The 22179-nt window shown below is 39.9% G+C and overlaps 1 protein-coding gene across 1 annotated transcript in view; it reads left to right on the plus strand.

Moving 5' to 3' along the window:
• The first annotated feature begins 304 nt into the window (after positions 1 to 304).
• The window catches only part of SF3B1 (splicing factor 3b subunit 1), a 61435-nt gene continuing 39560 nt past the window's right edge, over positions 305 to 22179 (plus strand). The window contains exon 1 of the mRNA XM_032405570.1: positions 305 to 418. The gene's annotated coding sequence lies outside the window, so the exon portion shown is untranslated. The remainder of the gene's footprint in view (positions 419 to 22179) is intronic.

Genomic DNA, 22179 nt, shown 5'->3' on the forward strand with positions numbered 1-22179 from the left:
TCAGGCCTACTGTAAACGCTTTCGTCATCCTACCGGCCAATCAGGGGCTCAGGGCCTCCCGGACACACCCCTCTGCATGGCCGGCCTCTAGTTCCCGCCGCGCGCTCAGGAGCTTTTTACAGGAGACTCACGGGGACCACTCTCCCCACCTCCCGCGCTGGAACTCTTCCCCGGATTCGCCAACCGCCACCGTTCTCTTGGGTGCTGTTTGAGGTCGCGAGGCTCGGCACGTGAGCCCAGCCCAGGGGTGGGAGGGAGCTCGAGGTTCTGGGTGTTAATTACGTAACTGTCCAAACCAGTGAGTGCTGAGCCGGACCGCCATCGCTACTGGCTGCGAAGTCTGGCCGTCGGACTCTTGCTGTTTAATGATTGTCAAACACAGGACCGGCTGTGCTTACCCCAGGAGATTGTTGCGAGGGTAACATAAGGTCATGTCCTTGGGGAACAGACTCATTCTATTTGCCTTCCTCTTGTGTGGCCGACATTTTAAGTGGTGTTCGTGGATAGTGTGGGTTTCCCATAGTCCAGACAAACCAGACAACTTTGCTTTAATTTACCCATTTCAGGAATCAAGTCATCAAATCCTGACATCCTTTTCTCCTCCGTTTGTTCCCAGGTGCTTATTTAACCTTTGTACGTTTTCTGTAAACTGGATAGCAGTACTACCTACTGAATACAGTTTTGAGGAGTCAATGAGATGGTTGATTAAACATAGCCAACAAATATTGGGCACTTGTTACAGAAAAAAAAATAAAGCAGGGTAATGAGGTGGAGAGGGGTAAGGTAGGGTGCTATTCTGTACAGGGTGGTCAGGTGGGCCTCTGAGGAGGTGATACTGAACAAAGGCCTAAATGAAGTGAGGAATTATGTATTTGGGGGGGGAAGTAACTTCCGGTGGAATTCCAAGTGCAAAGGCCCCAAACAGAAACAATTTTACCCTGTTTTATGAAGAGCAAGGTATTTGAATCACAGTGAGTGAGGAGGAGAGAGGTAGGAAATGAGGTCAGAGGTACTGAGGACTTTATCATAGTGCCTGGGAGGCCATGGTACCAACTTTGGATTTTATTCTAAGTGTGAAGGGAAGTCATGCAAGTTTAGAGGTCAGAATAGTGACTTGATCTAATTTACATTCACAGAAATATTCTAGCTGCTGTGTATATGTATGATTATTTGGGGGGGGTGATATAAATAATGATACAGGGAATTTGTTATTTTTTATTATTTTTCTACTCTTGCTTTGTTCATTGCAGTCATGCTTTGTGAAGTGAGTTGAAATCACGAGCTACAAAGTTTGTCAAACACTTTTCAATATAACACAGGATGTACTTGTTAATTGAGGTGGTTCTGTAGCTGCATCCAAGCAATTCTATATTAGATTACCTTCAAATACAGAATCCATGCTCTTCCTGACTTAAATATTTTCAGTAATGTTTTCCTTAAAACACATTTTTATCATATTACTCTCCTGCTCAAAAACCAGTCGTTACCAGTTGTCTAGAAAATACAATGCCACCTCCCACTAAGTTCTATTTCAAACCATTGGTATTGTTAACTAGATGGCCTGTAAAACATAATTTTTTGGTACAACACATGATATGCTTATGTACTTAATAGAAGGCCTTTTATTAAATTTGCCAAACATTTTCTCATTCAACTCTTCCAAGACATATGAAATAGAGTTTCCCAATAAAAAACATTTTTTAAAGCAAATAAAAGAATCTTTGTAGTAGATGACAGTACATGGTCCTCATTTGACTTCTCAGCAAAGGAAATAATGTCATAAGCTTAAAGGTGATAATAAACTCTGGTTCAGTTTCAGTAGATGACAGTGCTTTCATAAATTGGGGGTTAAAAGGTCTATCAACATAAAAAGATTGGTTGTAAATTAAAATTCAGCAGAGACCTGTGAGAGTCAGTCTCTTAGAGTCCAAACCAACTATGCTGTCAAAAATACATTTGACACAATACCACATATTAAATATTCTTGCCAAAATAATTGAATCTGAATCTGGTAAAGCTTTTAGATAAGCCAGTTTATACAGGGGATAGAAGAACAAGTTAAATGACACCAAAGGAAATTCAATCTGCCAAATAATATGGGAAATTTTATAGGACGAATGACCCATTTCTTCAACAAATGTCAAATACAGAAGGAGGAATGATGGGATGCCTGGGTGGCTCAGTTGATTGAGTGTCTGACTCTTGATTTTGGTTCAGGTCATGGTCTTGAGGTCTTGGGATCAAGCCCTCCATTGGGCTATGGGCTGAGCATGGAGCCTGCTTGGGATTCTCTCTCTCCCTCTCTCTCTGTCCCTCCCTCCTTCCCCCCTGCTTGTGCTCTCTCTCTCTCTCAAAAAAAAAAAAAGGAGAAAGGAGGCAGGGACTGTGGTAGATTTATTTATTTTTTTTTTAAAATAGGGAGAAGGGGAGGGGCAGAGGGAGAGAGAGAATCTTAAGCAGACTCCACTCCCAGCGCAGAGCCCCACATGGACTCACGACCCTGAGATCATGACCTGAGATGAAATCAAAAGTCTCAGAGGCTTAACAGACCGAGCTACTCAAGTGCCCCTATTTTTTTTTCCTTTCAGTATTATTGATATACAATATTACATTAGTTTAGGTGTACAACAGTGATTGGATAAGTTTATACATTATGCTATGTTCACCATAAGTATAGCTACCATCCATACTGATTACATTTAAAAGATTTAAGAGGCATTTTTTTGGATTTTGTTTTGAACAAACTAAATATAAAAAGACATATACAAGACTAAGAAATTCAAGTGAAATCTCTACTTCAGTAAAGATTTATACTGAAGCTTTTACAAGTGAAATAAGATGTCTGTGATATGCTTTAAAATAATCCAATGGAGGGTGAAGAAATAGAGTGGATAAAACAAAACTGATCATTTGTTGACAATTATTGATCTGGATGATGGGTAAATGGCAAGTTTATAATAATATATCTAGTGTTAATGGATGTTTGAAATCTTTCTATATATATAATATTTAATATAAGGATGTTGTTAAACAGGGATTACAGAACCATGGTGACAAAAAGTGGATGCTGATATAAGAAAGCAGTAGGTACCACTGCATGTTGAGGTTCTGGGTGTTAATTACGTAACTGGTGGGTTTGATGATCTGCTGAGAAGACTCATGGGACTCAACATATAGTTGTACTCACAGCTATAATTTACTACAGCAAAAGGATATAAAGCAAAATGAGTAAAGGGAAAAGGAGCATGTGGGATGTCTGGGGGAACTGGGTGAAACTTCCAAGGGTCCTTTACCTATGAAATAAAATCATACAGGACATGCTTAATTCTTCTGACAATTCTGACCACGTGTGTGAAATGCTGCCAACCAGATAAGCTCATTAGAGACTCAGTGTCCAGGGTTTTTATTGGGGGCTGATCATATAAGAACAGCAAGTCTTATCAGTTCTTTTTTTTTTTCAAAGATTTTATTTATTTATTTGACAGAGAAAGAGAGAGCGAGAGCAGGAACACAAGCAGAGGGAGTGGGAGCGGGAGAAGCAGGCTTCCCGCCAAGCAGGGAGCCCAATGTGGGGCTCGATCCCAGGACCCTGGGATCATGACCTGAGCCGAAGGCAGACACTTAACGACTGAGCCACCCAGGCGCCCCAAGTCTTATCAGTTCTGGGAATGGTGAAAACTTACCTGAAATACAGGTCTCCAAATGCCAGCCAAAGGCCAACCTTATAAGCAAGTGTTTCAAAGAATAGCAGGCAGGCCTGACTTTCGTGCACACTCCCCTCCTGCTGAGGGAACAAGGAAGAATTCAGGGTTATCAAAACTTAAAAACAGTCCCAAAATGCTGGGACCCAGATCTCTAAGGGGAGGCCACTGCTTGGCTGGTGCTAGTGCCTAAGAAGCATAAAGGTGACACATCCCCTACTCCCAAGCCCCACAGAGCTGGGTCTCAGGTATCTGAGGAGGAAGTGTGGGCTGATATTGGTGCATCTGAGGGGGTGCAATGAGGCCCTTTTGATCCAGTCCTTCACACGCTAAGAACGTAGGAAACAGGTTTAAAAATAAGTAACTTGCACAAACTAGAAAGCAGCACAGCCAGCACGTGAACACTTGTCTTCTGACCTTGCATCAGAATGCTGCTTTGTACTCTATGACTCCTTGAAAGATGAAGCAGCAACTTTGTGATACTAAAATATTAGAACTGTTTTTTAAAACAGCTCAATTAGAGCCAGTCAAAACTCAAAACTTGAGGTAGTGATTCAAACCAGAAATGTGAACAAGAGAAAAGAGGCTAATTGACTACCCAGGAAGGGCCACAAAGGATAACAATATAGTTTAGGGGTTCTTCTCAGTTTTCCAGATTCAGACATTTTTAGTTCAGGGCATTCGGAGTTTATCAAGAAAATGGGTCTTCCTGGTTACATAACCAGCTTCTTATCCAATCCTAGAATTCCCCTTTTGCAACTCCCTGTCACACACTGTGGCTTCTAGTCACAGAATTGCTTCTAGATGCTACAGACACTGTAGTGTTTGTTGCCTAAACTGTCCTCTTTTCCTAGAGGGTCCTCCTTCCTATTCCCATCTTCTATCTCCTCTACTCCCTTTCACCTGGTTGATTCCTCCTCCATCCTATGAAACTGATCCAATGTCACCCCACCCAGAAAATCTCACCCTAGGAATTATATATAGCTATAGATAGCATGGTTTGATATTTCTGTACAGTCCTAAAATCCCACAAATATATTTAACTATTCTAACCACTTTGTATTATAATTGTTTCTATGTCTTTCTCCCAGCATTGGACTATAAAGAGGCTGAAATACTAGGGTTTTGGTGGTATTTCTATAATATATGAAAACAGTAGGCAAAATATGTTATATTAGGATTACCATTTTAAAAATCTGAGACATATCAAAAAAAAAAAATCTGAGACATAGTTTCAATTCACCTGTCTTCTCTTTTTGGTGTGCAATGTTATTTCTTTAGTCAGTTTGCATATGTTATGAGTTTCAGATCTTTGAGCCCTTGTGTCCTCCACAAGTAGCACATTTTTTGAGATTACTCCTAAAGGTGCTTTTGTTACATTAGCAAATTGTATTGGCACCTGGGATGTGGTTGGTTTAGGCCAGGACACCTGCCCTCACTTGGAGCTCTTAGTTACTCTCTTATTGATACCTCACTTCATTTTCAATTAAGCCTATTTCCTTCTTATATATTTTCCTTTTACTTTCGGGATTATTTTTCTTAACAGAAAAGAAAGAAACAAATGAATTGGAGAGTGCACTCTGTCTTCTGTTATATTGAGCCATCTACCTCAGGTAACAGAACTAACTCATTATTCTTGCTTCAAACAAAAGCCTTCGTATTTTCCTTAGCATTTTGTCATAAGCATCAGCTCATTGAGATTTTAGCCTTTCTTACACTGTTTTTATAGGTTTTTGCCACTTTAAAATTTCTTTTACTTTTTTTTCCACTCAAGAAAATCTCAAACCCTTTTTATAAGTTATTAAGTTTACAACATGCTAAACATTTTACCCAAATGTGGGAACGGCCTGGAGATGCAAAGCACAATAAAATAATTATATGAAAAGAAAAAAACAAAAATAACCAGTCAAAACAAAGTTACTGTAGCTGGCAATACTTAAAATTGGTAATTTGTATTATTTATTTATTTTTAAAGATTTTAAAAAAAATATATCTATTTATTTGAGAGAGAGAGCACAGCGGGGAGGAGGGGCAGAGGGAGAGGGAGAAGCAGGCTCCTGGCTGAGCAGGGAGCCCAATGCGGGACTCGATCCCAGGACCCTGGGATCATGACCTGAGCCGAAGGCAGATGCTAATGGACTGAGCCACCCAGGCATCCCTGTAATTTGTATTTTTTAAAAAGTTGCATAGCTTAGAAAAAGTTACATAGCTGCAAAGTGATTCATTACTGATTACTGTTTAGCAATTTTAAGTGGAAACTATTTAATAGGTTGCAATTTAGTAGATAATCCTAGATTTAATTAATTATAAAATAATTATATAATTTGATTTACTCTTTGGACTGCATTCTGATATTATTAAAGCTTTAAGAAATTAACATTTTAACTTTCTTATGTAGAAATCTATTTTCCATTCATGGGGAAAAAATAAAAACTTGAGATTATGGTCTACATTCAGAGAATGTTTTACTGCTTAATTACATTTCTTGGTTTCACATTTAGGACTTTATAAGAAGCAAATTATGTGGTCTTCAATTTAACAGGAGATGATTGCAGAAACATCATGTCAGGGAAAATAAAGAGATTTCAAATTTAAAAAATGAATCAAAACACAGCTAGTTGCACAGCTTTAGGGAACTTAATAATAAATGAACTTTTAAGTCAGTTAATGTTGGCATCTGAATACAAAATATTTATTAGTATTACCTATATAGATGACTATCAAGGGATGTGCAGAATTTTCTAAATCTCCACGTCTTTAAAATGCATGTTACTGAGTTCTCTGTGATTATCCATCTCTATATTACCAAATCTTAGAGAACTCAGGTTTCTGACTGAGTATGCCTTCATTTTTGTTGTTGTTTTTTTTTTTTTTTTAAGATTTTATTTATTTATTTGACAGAGAGAGACACAGCGAGAGAGGGAACACAAGCAGGGGGAGTGGGAGAGGGAGAAGCAGGCTACCCGCAGAGCAGGGAGCCCGATGCGGGACTCGATCCTAGGACCCTGGGATCATGACCTGAGCCGAAGGCAGTCGCTTAACTGACTGAGCCACCCAGGAGCCCTGTTGTTGTTTTTCTAATAACAGATCTTCATATCCTCTCACTTTTTCAAGCATCTTCAAAAGACAAGAAAACTTATAAAAGAGGAATCTGGAAAAAGAAAAGAAAAAAAAGAGGAATCTGATGTTTAATCTGAAGGGTGCTCAGGGCAAGATCTGTTTATCTCAAACCATCAGTGCAGCCTTTATGATATATAAACGAGATAGATATAGATAAGACAGTCATGTTACAATAATGCCCTGCTGCAGTTCTTCAAGGCATATTGCACATTCGCCAGCATCAGTACATCCTTAGATTAGCTGTTCATTATGAAAGGATATCTCAGGAACACCCATAAGAAAGCAATGCACAGGGCAGGGTATGCAGGATGGGGAATCAGAGCTTCCACGCTCTCTGAGCGTGCCACTCTCCCTAGGGGCCACATGTTTACCAACCCAGAGGTTTCTTTCTTTCTTTCTTTTTCTTTCTCTCTTTCTCTCTTTCTCTCTCTTTCTTTCTTTCTTTCTTTCTTTCTTTCTTTCTTTCTTTCTTTCTTTCTTTCTTTTTCTTTCTTTCTTTCTTTCTTTCTTCTTTTATGTAGGCCTCCTTTCATCTTTTGGCCTTTTTGTTAAAGTCTAATTTTATCAGGAAGCTCCTTATTTATTCATAATAGCATCTTTATGCTTGAACTCTTTCCTTCTTTTTTGGAATAATCTGTAATTATTATAGTGTGTAATTTTTGCCAACACCCACCTTCTTAAACAGTCTTCTCTTTAAGAATCTCTGGTGTAATAATTAGAAAATATGTATACTGAATGTGCTTGTATATACATAACAATCAGTGAATACATAAAACACTCAACCTTTGAGCAATAAGACAGGTGAGGAAAGGTTTTTACTTTTCATTTAATATCTTTGGGGAGATACTTTGTAAAAATATTTTATTTGTTTATTTGAAAGAGAGAGTGAGCAAGAGAGAGCACATGAGCAGGGGCAGAGGGAAAGGGAGAAGCAGACTTCCCTAATGAGCAGGGAGCCTGATGCAGGGCTCGATCCCAGGACCCTGGGATCACGACCTGAGCCACAGGCAGCTGCTTAACCGACTGACCCACCCGCGTGCCCCTAGTCTTTTTTTTTTTTTTAAAGATTTTATTTACTCATTTGACAGAGCATGAGCAGGGAGGAGGGGCAGATGGAGAGAAAGAGGGAGAAACAGGTTCCCCACTGAGCACAGAGCCTGAATCGGGACCTGATCCCAGGGCCCTGGGGTCATGACCTGAGCCGAAGTCAGATGCATAACTCACTGAGCCACCCAGGCGCCCCTGGGAGTGTGTGTGTGGGGGGATACTTTTGAATAATTTGTAACATACTTTTTTTGGAAACAAAAGTAAATTACCCATGACACTGGATTTGTCAACAGTTTGTTGAATAGGACACCAAATGCACAAACAACAAAAGAAAAAAAAATGGACTTCATCAAAATTAAAAATTTTGTGCATCAAAGGATATTGTCAACCAAGTAAGAAGTCAACCCTTAGTGAATTAGAAAAACTCCTGTGTGTCTCCTTTACTACACACACAAAACACTTCACTTCTGGTTACCAAATGTATGAAAGTTTTTCCCACACCAAGTAATTCTGGGCAATACCAGCTAGGCGTTATTACCATTTAGCTCAATTCCTATACTATCTCTACCTGGAGATAGTATCAGATCCCACAGATTAAGGGCTTAGTCCCACAAGACTGTTCCCATCCGATTTCAGATGCCAATTGCAAGTAGTACATCCCCGGGTTGCCCACAACCTCTTTCTCATTTGGCTAGAAATCAGAGGTTCCTACAACCCTCTCGAGTTTGAGGCTCACCAGTTTATTAAAGGATATGATAAAGGATACAGATGAACAGCCAGATGAAGAGATACATAAGGCAAGGTCTAGGAGTGTCCCAAGTGCAGGAGCTTCTGTCGTGTGGAGCTGGGGTGTGTTACCCTCTCAGTGTGGATGTGTTCCCTAGCCTGGAAACTCTCTGAACCCTGTACTGATGGGATTTGATGGTGTTTCCTCACACAGGCATGATCAATTATTAACTCTATTTCTGGCCCCTCTCCTTCTTCAGACAAATTGGGGGAGTAGGGCTGAAAATTCCAAGCTTCTAATTATGGCTTGGTCTTTCTGGTGACCAGCCTGTGTCTAGGAGCCCATCAGAGTCTCCTCAATGGAACAAAAGATACTCATATCGCTCTTATCACTTAGGAATTCTCAAGGGTTTTAGGAGCCATGTGTCAGGGACAGGATCAAAGGCCAAATATTAGAAAAAGAGATATTCCTAGTGCTCTTATCACTTAGGAATTTACAAGGATTTTAGGAGATCTGTGCTAGGAACTGGAGGCACAGACCAATGTATAAATTTTCTATTATCTCACATATAGAATGGGAGATATTTGCAAATCATACATCTGATAAGGAATTAAGATCCAGAACATATAAGAATTCCTAGAATTTAACAAGACAAACAAAACCCACCTAAATTTAAAAATGGGCAAAGGGGGGGGGGCGCCTGGCCAGCTCAGTTGGTAGAGCATGTGACTCTTGATCTCCAGGTCATGATTTTGGGCCCCACGCTGGGTGTAGAGATTACTTAAAAAAAAATAAAATAAACATTAGAAAATGGGCAAAGACTTGGATAGACATTTCTCTAAAAGATGTACTAATGGCCAATAGGTATATGAAAAGATGCTCAACATCCTTAGCCAATAGGGAAATGCAAATCAAAATTATAATGAAATACCACTTCATACCTACTAGGATGGCTATGAAAAATGATACACACAGAAAATAAGTGTTGCTGAGGTTGTGGAGAAATTGGATTCCTCATACATTGCCAATGGGAATGTAAAATGGCTTAGCTGCCGTGTAAAACAGTTTGGTGGTTCCTTATTGTATTACTCAGCAATCCAACTTCTAGGTATAGATATACCCAAAAGAATTATTTAAAGCAAAGATTCAAACAGATATTTATATGCCTGTTGTTCATTGCAGCATTATTCACAATATCCAATCGGTGGAAATGACCTAAGTGCTCATCAGTGAATGAATAGATAAACAAAATGTGGTATATACATACAATGCAGAATTACTCAGCCTTAAACAGGAATGAAGTTCTGATATATGCTACAACTTGGATGAACCTTGAAAATATTGTGCTAAGTCAAATAAGTGAGACACAAAAGGACAAATATTGTATAATTCCACTTTTATGAAGGGTCTTGAAAAAGCCAATTCATAGAGACAGAAAGGTTAGACATTACCAGGAGCTGGGGAGAAGGGGCAATTATTGCTTAATGCTTACAGAGTTTGTTTGAGGTGATAAAAAAGTTTGGATATAGATAGTTGTGATAGTTGCACAACAGTTTGTACTTAGTGTCCCTGAATTGCATACATTAAAATGGTTCAGGGCGCCTGGGTGGCTCAGTCGTTAAGCGTCTGCCTTCGGCTCAGGTCATGATCCCAGGGTCCTGGGATCGAGTCCCACATCGGGCTCCCTGCTCGGCAGGAAGCCTGCTTCTCCCTCTCCCACTCCCCCTGCTTGTGTTCCTGCTCTTGCTCTCTCTCTCTCTGTCAAATAAATAAATAAAATCTTTAAAAAAAAAAAAAAATGGTTCAAATGGTAGTTATATATATTTTACTACCAACATAAATAAATAAAAGAATGCCTGCCAGATATGGCCCATGGGCCAGAGTTTGCTGTTCCTTCTATAGGAGATAGTGACCTTAGTGGGCCACTTAACCCTTTCTCACTCACCTGAGGATCCGTGGGACCATTTATGTTGACAGCCTAATAGCAAGATATCCCTACTTGTTACCCTTGCTCAGTGTCTGAGTTAAAAGTCCCTCTAGTAATCATCCTCTCCTATATCCTCATTATACACCTCAGTGCTCCTTCTCAGCTGATTTTCTCTCTTAAACTTTTCCATTATGCCTTCTGGAAACTGTAATCTGTGCTTCATAAGCTTCCCTCTCAATACATCTTTTATTATAAGCACCTTTTCTTTCATTTCTTTTATATTTCAGTTAGGGTATTTTATTGATATTTTTCTTTTCTTTTTTTTTTTTTTTAAAGATTTTATTTATTTATTCATGAGAGACAGAGAGAGAGACAGAGGCAGAGGGAGAAGCAGGCTCCTCACAGAGCAGGGACGCCTGGGTGGCTCAGTCGGTTAAGCATCTGCCTTCGGCTCAGGTCATGATCCCAGGGTCCTGGGATTGAGTCCCACATCGGGCTCCCTGCTCCGCAATATTTTTCAAAATTATCTGTGTGATCAGGTCATACTGGCTATGATTTTTATTTCAGGAGAGTATAGGAGGTGTTGTATAGGGTTGAGAACAATGGTCTTAACTGCATCTTGGCTTCCCCGTGAAGCTTTCCTGTGCTTTCTCTCTCATATGGAGGCTGCTTATTTTTTTTCTCACCCATAGGCACATTTTATCTAAAAGTGGGGGTGGGTGACAGACCACATATATTGTTGAACATTTGGGTACATTTATTTCTTTTTCTGACCATGGTATACTGGAGATCTGTCTGTCTTCTCCCAGAATTCAGATGTAGATGAGAAAAGAGACTTTGATAGGCAGTGTTTCTCAATGCATGGTAGTAGGCCACCTGTAAAGAATTATCAGCTCTTGGGCTCCACCTCAAATCTACTACATCACTCTGAAGTTTGGGTTCACAACCAACACTTTTGAGAAGCTTCTCGGGGAGGGGGGGAGTTGGTTAAGCCTCTGCCTTGGGCTCAGGTCATGATCTCAAGGTCCTGGGACTGAGCCCCGCATCGGGCTCCCTGCTTGGCGGGGAGTTTGCTTCTCCCTCTCCCTCTGTCTCCCCCTCAACACCCCCAAGCCCCGGCTCATGCTCTCTCTCTCTCTCAAATAAATAAAATATTAAAAAAAAAAAAAAGCTTCTCAGAGGATTTGAGTGCTGTTAGAATTTGAGAATCAGTGCATTAGTGGGAGAGAAAGGAGGTTTCAGAACTGGGCACATGCATGTGCCCCCTGCCTCTGCTAACTTCCACACATGGAGACCCCTGGAGAAGCATAACCATTGATAAGTTGCCATGAATTAGAAAAAGAGGCTTTAAAAGTTATTTTAAATTAGTCACCATTCCCAGAAAGAAAAAATGAGAATTTTGGAAGGGGAATTTGCTCACCCGTGTACTGTCTATGTACTACACATGTACTTCAAGAGAATAGGACCATTGTGTCTCTCATTCCTCCCTACTGCTTTCAGACCATTATTTACCCACCTTTTGGTGAAAGCTCAAGCTTTTTGAAGCTCATATCCTTAGGGGATAGTGTTATCCTCTGTCTGGCTGCATCACTGTCATCTGATGGAAGACACTTTTATACATTATAGCGGACGTTGTGGTGGACTACCCAGTTTCCTTCCTTTCTCCCCTCATAACTGGAACTGTTGAGAATTCTGTCTGTGGCAGCTCTCTGATGCATCCCTCTCTGGGTTTTGCTTGTAGTTAAAAGAGAGCTGCTTCTCCCAAGGTCATGCCCTCTTCCTGGGGAAATTCACATCCCAAATCTTATTGATATGGGAGTATAAAGGCCCAACTCCCTTGCCTCAATTTAGGACAACTCTGAAGGACCATCTCATCTCCAAAGCTCCCTATAGGGAACCCAACCTGTGATCCAAGAAAGCAGACTCTAAAATAAGACTTTTAGATCTGACTCACTTGCATTCTGGCTTGCAATGAGGACCCTCTCACTGGTGATAAGTGAAGCACAAATAGGTTCTACTGACATATTGGGGGGAAAGCCACTGAAAGGTTGAGAGTGATTAATCACTTATTAAATGTTAAGTGTAAAAGCTGGAGGGCATTCTTGGTATTATATAAAGAGTCTCATTGGTTGCAGGTAGAGAACAAAAAAAAAGCTGATGGTCAGCCTTACGTCTTAAGAGTAGCAGATCTCCAAAAGTGGACAGAATTTTCAGCCTCAGCATTTCTCTTACACAAAGTGAGGGCCCTGATTGGGAAGGATTGCAATCCTAAGAAATAGGACAAGGACATCTGGGTCAGTGCACTCAAGAATCTTGAAATCTTAGATTTCCCTGAATCCTCTAGACTTACAGAAGTGGCCTAATTGTCCCTGTTAAAAAGCTAGTACTCCTTCTTTGCTTGAAGAACATACAGAGACCTCTGACTCATAAGACAACAGGTGTCCTGCTCAGGAATTTTCCTTACGTTCCCTCCTGAACACCAGACCAATAACTGGGTCCCACCTAGCCAGGAAAATGTTGGACCTGCTGAGGGAGGAAAGGGACACCTCAAAGGAGCTGAAGGACTGAGCCAATATGTACCAACAGGAGCTAAATTCTGAGGGTCCTAGATCAAGGGGCAGGGGTGGGTAGCAGAACAACATTGGATAGGAAGGGTTTATCACTATGAAAGCACTATCTCATGATATGAAGTACGCTGACAAGGATCTGGGAAGGCAGTGCTAACACTAACTACTAGGATGGCTCTTAGAAACTCAGAGAAAGCAATGGCCCATACTAAGTGGCAGGAATGGCAGGACTACTGTGGAAGATGGTGGAAGAAGGGATGATCAAAAGAGTCAATAAGTGGCTATGCTAGAATATATATTCAATGCAAAGGCCAAAGAACTTAGCAGTTTTTTTTAGCTTTGTTTCCTAAAGCAATAAGGAATGTGAGAGAGGCACCAGCATCACTGAACAGGACTGAGATTAGGGTGAAGTGAATAAGGTACTTGCCTCAGGTGCAAAATTTAAGAAGGTACCAAAAAGCACAGTAACCAATATAATCTTTTAATATATTTTTAAAAATCAAAATTAATGGAGAAAAATCCATATGAACAAGATATCAAAATCTGAAATAAAGACAGGATCAATATTACTGATTTTTCCTTTTGCCCCAGACTCCAATATGGCCCAGAGAAAGCACTGTTAGTCATGGTGGCTGTCCTTTATAGGCCTCAGGTGATAGTAGCCGATAAAGTTACAGAGCTGAGCTCCATGATAGCAATGGGGATGATGGAATCCCAAAATAGAGGCCAAGTGGTGATGCTTAACCATCAGAAGCAAGGTGGGCACAATTATAATTAGCACAGGGTTGGAATGGCTGCCTTGGGGGTCCTGACCTGCAGAGCGATATTTAGATGGTTAATACAGTAGGATTTCCTTAGAAGCAAATTGATGGGCAGCGTACAAGGGTATTGGTCAATCTATTAGAACCAGGAGAAATCAAGGATGGATGTTCAGGAAGCTGAAGGCAGCTATTCCAGTTAGGGAAAAAAAAAAAAAGGTGATTCTTTAGTTTTCAGACCTGAGCTAGTTTTCAAACTTAGAATGATTTGATTGTAGACCATTTGATTGAAAGAGAAGCTAGGTCCTCAGGAAAGACCATGTAACATCAAAGTATGTGTTAATGAATCCCCTAGTACTTCTCCAAAGGCACCTATCATTTGCTCTGGTAACTATACATTGGGAAAAGTGGAATAATCTAACATTTTGAGGGCCATGGACACAGAGTCCAAGTTGACCTTTATACCCAAAGTGTCATGGTGGCCTGTTAGAGTGGTGGTAGATTGGGTCACAAATGGAGTCCTGGCCCAGGTCTGGCTCATAGTGTCAAGTGTCATTTTCCAAGTTCCTAAATGTGTAAATGTAATGAACATACTTAGAAATGGAGGTTTGGCCAAACCTCCATGTAGGTTCCATAGCCTGTAGAATAAGAACATATGCGGAAGGCTACTGAATAGCTCCCCCCACACCCTGCCAAGATAGTAAATAAAAAACGTTATTATATTCTAGGAAATATGGCAGAGATTAGTGCCTTAAAGACCTAAAGCATGCAAGGATAGTGGTCCACATTATATTTACACTTAAGTCAGGCCCTTACAAAGCCTACACATATCCTGGAGGATGACAGTGAATTATCACATTCAACCAAGTAGTATCCTCAATTGAAGTTGCTAGATACCAAACGTGGTATCTAGAGCAGATTAACAGATTAACACGACCTCAAGTACATAGTAGGCCAGTATTGATCTGATGAAAGAATTGTTTTCTGGAGCACCTGGGTGGCTCAGTCAGTTGAGTGTCTGACTCTTGGTTTCGGCTCTGGTCATGATCTCACGAGTTGTAGGATCGAGCCCTGCTTCAGGCTCTACACTCAGTGGGGAGCGTGCTTGAAGATTCCCTCCCTCCGCCCCTCCCCCACACTCACTGTTTCTTAAATAAATAAATAAATAAATCTTAAAAAAAAAAAGAATTGTTTTCCATCCGTAATAATACAGAGGATTTAAAACAGTGTGCATTCTCCTGGGCTGGACATCAGTGTATGTTTTAAGTTTTACCCCTGGATTATGTTAACTCCTCTATAACATAGTCTATCAAAATAACTCTATCATAATATAGTCTTTTTTAAAAAAGATTTTATTTATGTAACAGAGAGAGAGAGAGAGCACGAGACAGGGGGAGCTGCAGAGGGAGAGAGAGAAGCAGACTCCCTGCTGAGCAGGAAGCCCGGTGTGGGGCTTGATCCCAGGACCCCAGGATCATGACCTGAGCCGAAGGCAGATGTTTGACTGAGCCACCCAGGTGCTCCAACTCTATCATAATATAACCTTAAGCAATATAGACAGCTGGACATACAGCACATTATATTAGTCCACTATATTGATGCATTGTGTTAATCTTGTTAATAAGACTAGATGACCAGGAAATGGTATTTGGAGGCCTTGGAAATATACTCCAGAGGGTGGGAGATAAACCCAAAGAGAATAAAGAGTCTGCTCCATTCGTGATATTTTTAGGGCAGGATTTCTCAACTGTGGCACTATTGACAACCTGTGCCAGAAAATTTCTAGTTTTGGGGAGCTGTGCAATATAGGATGTTGTGCAGTATCCCTGACCTCTAGATGCCAGTAATTTCTCCCTTTAAGTTGCTCTAGGCATTACAGTCCAGTTTAGAGAGACAGACACATAGAAACAGTGGTAATACAAAGTTATTACTTAGAGGTCTGTGGCATTTCAGGAGCATGGCAAAGCATGCAATCTAAATCTCACTCCTAGGGTGAGATTCCTGGGTGGAGTGACACTGGGCCAGTCTGACAGGATGAGGAGAAGTTGGCCAAGTGAAAGAGGGTAGAGGAAATGGGGGTGGAAATAGGAAGGAGGACCCTCTAGGCAGAGGATAGAGTTGTGACAAACAAAAATGTCTCTAGACTTTGCCAGGTATCCCTAGGAGACAAAATCATTTCCAGCTGAGAACCACTGTTTTAGGGGAATAGTGGCTTGGGGCATGCCTGGACATCCCCTCCAAAGTAAAGGACAAACTAATGCATCTTGTATCTCCTATCACTAAGAAGGAGGCACTATGCTTAGTAGGTCTCTTTGGGTTCTGGGTGCCCTCAAAAATTGCTGGCTTTGTGCTGTAGCTGTTGTCACTGTTATTGCCAACTTGTTGACTCTGGTACCTGCTGACAACAGAGCACCTGTCATTGACCAAGGACCCTAGTCTGCCCAACATTCCTTACCCTCCTTCATAAATCCTACTATTTCTCTGATTCTTATATACCACCTTCCTCTACCTCCTACCAATTTCTTAATTCAGGTAGTGACAACAGTTAGCCTAAGGTGAATCATTAATGACAATGTTTCTGCTTTTATGTACATCTATCATGGAGAATCCAGTAGCAAAAATTATGTGGTTGCTCCCCCTGTATTAGCTAACAGAGGCAGTATAGAGCAGGAAAGTTTGGAAGATATCTTCATTCAACATTCATTCATTCATTCATTCGACCATGTAGTAGTACTGCAGGTACCATCTTGTCTCACACCACTCCTTATGTCACTCTGGACACATACAGACCTCAAGCTCATTCCCACCTTGGCACATTTGCACTTACTATGTCTGGAATACTCTTCTCCCCAATCCTCATTCCCTTATTTCATTTAAGTATCTGTTCAAATGTCATCCCCTCAGAGATCTCACCTTTTCTGTTCATATTATCCTTCCATCCTGCCCCCTCTCCCCTTATTCTGCTTTTTCTTCATAGTATTTGATAGTACCTGAAATTACACACACACACACACACACACACACACACACTTCTTAATCTCTCTCCCTCAAAGAATCCAAACTCCACGAGGACAGTGTCTTGTTCACCATTGTATTCCCAGCATCTAAAATAATGTTTGGTAATTCTACTACTGGGTACTTACCCAAAGAGTACAAAAACACTAATTCTAAAAAATATATGCACCCCTATGTTCACTGCAGCATTATTTACAATAGCCAAAATATGGAAGCAACCCAAGTGTCCATCAATAGATGAATGGATTAAAAAAGTAGATGAATGGATAAAGATGTGTTGTATATATACAATGGAATATTACTTAGCCATAAAAAGAATGAAATATTGCCATTTGCAACAACATGAATGGATCTAGAGGGTATAATGCTAAGTGAAATAAGTCAGTCAGAAAAAGACAAATGCCATATTTCATTCATGTGTGGAATTTAAGAAACAAATGAACAAAGAAAAAAAGATGAACAAAAAAACCCCAGACTCTTAAATATGGAGAACAAACTGGTGGTTATCAGAGGTGAGGTGGGTGGGTGATAGGTGAAATAGGTGAAGGGGATTAAGAGTACACTTATCGTGATGAGCACTGAATAATGTATAGATTGTTGAATCGGTGCACTGAAACTAATATAACACTCTATGTTAATTATACTGGAATAAAAAAGAATAAGTGATAGCTAATCACAAGTTATAGAAGATTATAACTAGGATGATTCTGTTTACATAAATGTTTAAAAAACAAGCAAAATCAAACAACATACTTGATGATTACATACATATGTAGTAAAAGTATAAAGAAGTACGAGGGAATAATTAACACAATATTCCAAACAGTGGATATTTCTAGTATGACTGATAGAGCTATAATTGAGGCAAGGCATAATGGAATCAGCACACAAAAGATTGATAATGCTCTCAGGTAGCAGCTGCATGGGAAATTGTAATGTATATACTCTTTGTGTATACAATGTGCTCCATAATTAAACTTAAAAAATAATGTCTGGTATACAATAGGTCCTCATTAAATATTTATTAATAGGTCCTCAATAAATATTTTTTGAATGAATGAATGGTGAAATTTACCTTTGGCATTTATTTTTTTTTTAAGATTTTTTTTCTTCATTTGAGAGAGACAGAGCGAGAGCACGGGCAGGGGGAGGGTCAGAGGGAGAGGGAGAAGCAGACTCCCCACTCTGCAGGGTGCCCGATGTAGAGCTCGATCCCAGGACTCTGGGACCTGAGCCAAAGGCAGACGCTTAACCAACTGAGCCACCCAGGTGCCCCTGCCTTTGGCACTTATATCAATCAGGTTTTAACTGAAGAAACAGACCACCAGGAGATACATATTAAGAGATTTATTGCAGGGAATTGGTTTATGCGGTTGTGGACACTGGCTAAGGAAGTCCAAAATCTAAAGGGCAGACCATCAGTAGGGGCAGGTTGGAATTCTCCAGCACAGGATGAAGTTGCTATCCACAGGTAGAATTTCTTCTGCATCAGGGAAGCCTAAATTCTGATGTTAAGGTATTTCAACTGATTGAATTAGATCTACCCAGCAGCTTATCTAGGACAATCTCCTTTACTTAAAGTCAATTATTGTGGACTTAAAGCACATCTACAAATACCTAGGTTGGTATTTGTTTGAATAACTAGGGACTGTAGCTTAGCCCAGTTGACACATTAGAAGACATCACAGCATTCCAGACACCTAATGCTTCTTTCTGTGCCACAATCCCTTAGTTGTCTGGGACACCTACTCAGACTTGATTTATATGTGCTTTGAATCTCCATATTTCACCATTATGAATCAGAGAGAGCTCTTAGTTGACTTTTAACTAGAAAAAGAAGCTAGTTAATGAATTCACACTAAGATGTTAATATACTGCTGTTCTGTTCTGGTTAGGCCTGGAATAGTTGGAAGGAAGAGAAATCTACCCAAGTTAGTTCAAGAAAAGCAGTACTATTTATTTATTTTTTAAAAGATTTTATTTATTTGAGAGAGAGAGAGAGAAAGCAGGAGCAGGAGGGGAGGGTAGAGGGAGAAGCAGACTCCCTGCTAGGCAGGGAGCCCGAATCAGGACTTGATCCCAGGGCCCTGGGATCATGACCTGAGCCAAAGGCGGATGCTTAACCGACTGAGCCACCCAGGCACCTGAAAAACAGTACAATTTAAAGAATGGGTCACTAGAAGGTTAGGGCTGGAGAAAGTTCTGGATTTAGGGTAGCTGTGGGGACTTGAGCAGCAGGAATTTGTGATCCCTCAGTCTTATGTCATTAAAGTGACATTTTTCTTTGATTCTTTCTGTTTCAATAGAAACCAACAAGTTCCTTTCATACTTCCAGTTCAAATTTCCAAGAGAAGGAATCTTGGCTTAGCCAATAACTTCTATTTCTATGGGTAGAAATGTCCTGTATTCCAGACCAGGTTCTAGGTAGCTGACTAAGTGCCTATCTCTTCCAGGAGAACAACCCAGTGCTGTTTCCCTGAGCAGAGAGTTTGGTCAGGTAGGTTGAAGCTAGAAGGGAAAGTCAGGCATGACAGTCACACTGACTGACATATTTAGAACATTGTCTCAAGGTTATCTTTTATTTAACTGAGTAATGCATTAAATTTTCAGAAATAAGATTCTGTAGTTTTAGAACTTAAGGCATAACTGAACGGGAGATAGAAAGTTTTGGATTTTGGCCTTGGGTAGGTAGAGTCTGATATTCCTTTGATATAGGAGGCTTCTAGGAAACATTACACATCAAGATTGTGAGCCATTAATCCTTCTTTTACCTCAGAAAAGATGGGCTTGTGGGCACCTGGGTGGCTCAGTTGGTTAAGTGGCTGCCTTCGGCTCCAGTCATGATCCCAGCATCTTGAGATGGAGCCCCGCATTGGGCTCCCTGCTCAGTGGGGAGTCTGCTTCTCCCTCCTTCTGCTCTTGTGCTCTTGCTTTCTCTCTCCCTCTCAAATAAAGAAATAAAGAAATAAAATCTAAAAAAAAAAAAAAGAAATGATGGGCTTGATAAAACTGTCAGTGGTTTTCCTATAGCACAGAACTTTAAGGCCTATTTTATAGTTTCATCCCCAAAGGTGATTTGAGCAAGTTACAGCTAGCATTTAACAATCTGCAAAATTATTATATCTTGTTTTTTGTCCAGAAAAATTATGTATGCTTGCTACTTTGCAATATTTTTTTGAGACTCAGAAAAGCCAGCCTCCATGTACCCCTGATAAGAAAAGGAATGGGGGTGCTTGGATGGCTCAGTCAGTAGAGCATGTGACTCTTGATCTCAGGGTCATGAGTTCAAGCCCCACATTGGGTGTAGAGCTTATTTGAAAAGAAAAGAAAGGAATTGTCCTTTTAATTGGGTTATATCACTCTCAATTGTCTAGGTTATAAAAAGATCAGATCACCTTTTCTAATTTTTGAAACAAAAAATTTCACCAGAAAAGGGCAGGAAATGTATTTTAAGTGGTATCTGAATATTATTTATTAATATTGAAAGTGGAAAGTAAAAGGTACTTATTGAAAAACCCTTGTTACTTATTGTCTGAAAGTCCAAGTCATTGTTTTATTAAAGACAAATTAGTCTTTAGAAGAAGACTAAAAGAAGGAAATCTCCATTGATCTTAGGCAAATTTTTTCATATCTCACTATCCCATATATGCCTTTGCCCTACAAAAGTTAACTTAATACCTAGTAACCTAGAGAAAGACAAAGGACATGCTTTGTACATGCTTTGCACATGCTTTTCATTTCATTTCCTTTTTTTTTTAGTTTATTTTTAGAAATCTCGGGCGCCTGGGTGGCTCAGTTGGTTAAGCGACTGCCTTCGGCTCAGGTCATGATCCCGGAGTCCTGGGATCGAGTCCCACATCGGGCTCCCAGCTCGGCAGGGAGCCTGCTTCTCCCTCTGACCCTATCCCCTCTCATGCTGTTTCTCTCTCTCTCTCTCTCAAATAAATAAATAAATAAAATCTTTAAAAAAAAAAAAAAAGAAATCTCTACACCCAATGTGGGGCTCAAACTTATGACCCTGAGATCAAGAGTTGCATACTCTTCCAACTGAGCCGACCAGGCACTCCATCTTTAATACATTCTTTTTTTGTGTGTTTATAAAAATATGTGTTCATAGCAAAGTATCAGGAAAATACTAAAAATTATTTTAAAAGTTAATAATTTCATCATTCATAAACATCCACTATTAACACTTTAGTGAATTTCCTTTGCATATATTTTTACAGGACAGTGATTGCCTTGTATATACAAATTTATCTTTTTTTTTTTTTTAAATAGAGCCAAGAGATGCAATGTCCTTGTGATTCTTTTTGTCAACATGGGTGGATTTTTTTTTTTTTTTAAGATTTTATTTATTTATTTGACAGAGAGAGAGATCACAAGTAGGCAAACAGGCAGGCAGAGGGAGAGGGAGAAGCAGGCTCCCTGCTGAGCACAGAGCCCGATGTGGGCTCGATCCCAGGACCCTGGGACCATGATCTGAGCCGAAGGCAGATGCTTAACTGACTGAGCCACCCAGGCGCCCCTGCAAAGATGGTTCTAAAGCAAAAGAATATTAAAGATGCCAAAGATACTGTAAACTTCATGTTGGATGAGATAGAGACATGCCCTGAAACATGCCCAGGCGCCCCATGGATGGATTTTTTTATAATGTTGATTATTGGTGGATAATAACACCCTTCTGTAATTCCTTATTTCCCATTCATCCTTTTTTCCTTTCATTATTTTAAAATATGCTATTTTGTATATATAAAAGAATATATGTAATCTATGTGTAGGTTATAAACCATGTAAGGAATATCTGTGGGCCCTCTGCTAATCCAAGAACTAGAGTTTACCAATAATTTGTATAATAATCTACATGTTCTTCTCTCTCATCCCCTTCCTCCCCCAACTATTGTTTAACCTAAATTAAAACAATTAAATTAAAAATTGAAAATTTTATCCCATCAAATTGATTTTTTTCATTGATGCTAATAAAAATTCCATTTTTGTTACTGAAGTTTCTAAGTATTTGTGTTGTGACTCTATCACACAGCCAGATGAACTGTTTTCTTTGTGATAGCTCTAACCTTAATCCTGTTTAATCTGTTTTCCTAGGCTGCTTCCTGTACCAACTTCCCTTCTAAGTTATGTTCTTTTTCATTTCTAAAGTCCAAGGCCAGTGTGACAATTCAAAATTACGCTAGTGTTAATTGATGCATAGAAAAAAAGACAGCCATATTCGGACCTTTTACAAATTCCTGATTTAAGAACGACATTAGGATTAAGAGAGGCATTTCATCATTGTTAATGCTGACGATCAGTGGTTTTCTAA

Source organism: Phoca vitulina, unplaced genomic scaffold, assembly GCF_004348235.1.
Source record: "Phoca vitulina isolate PV1807 unplaced genomic scaffold, GSC_HSeal_1.0 scaffold1, whole genome shotgun sequence".
Lineage (NCBI taxonomy): Eukaryota > Metazoa > Chordata > Mammalia > Carnivora > Phocidae > Phoca > Phoca vitulina.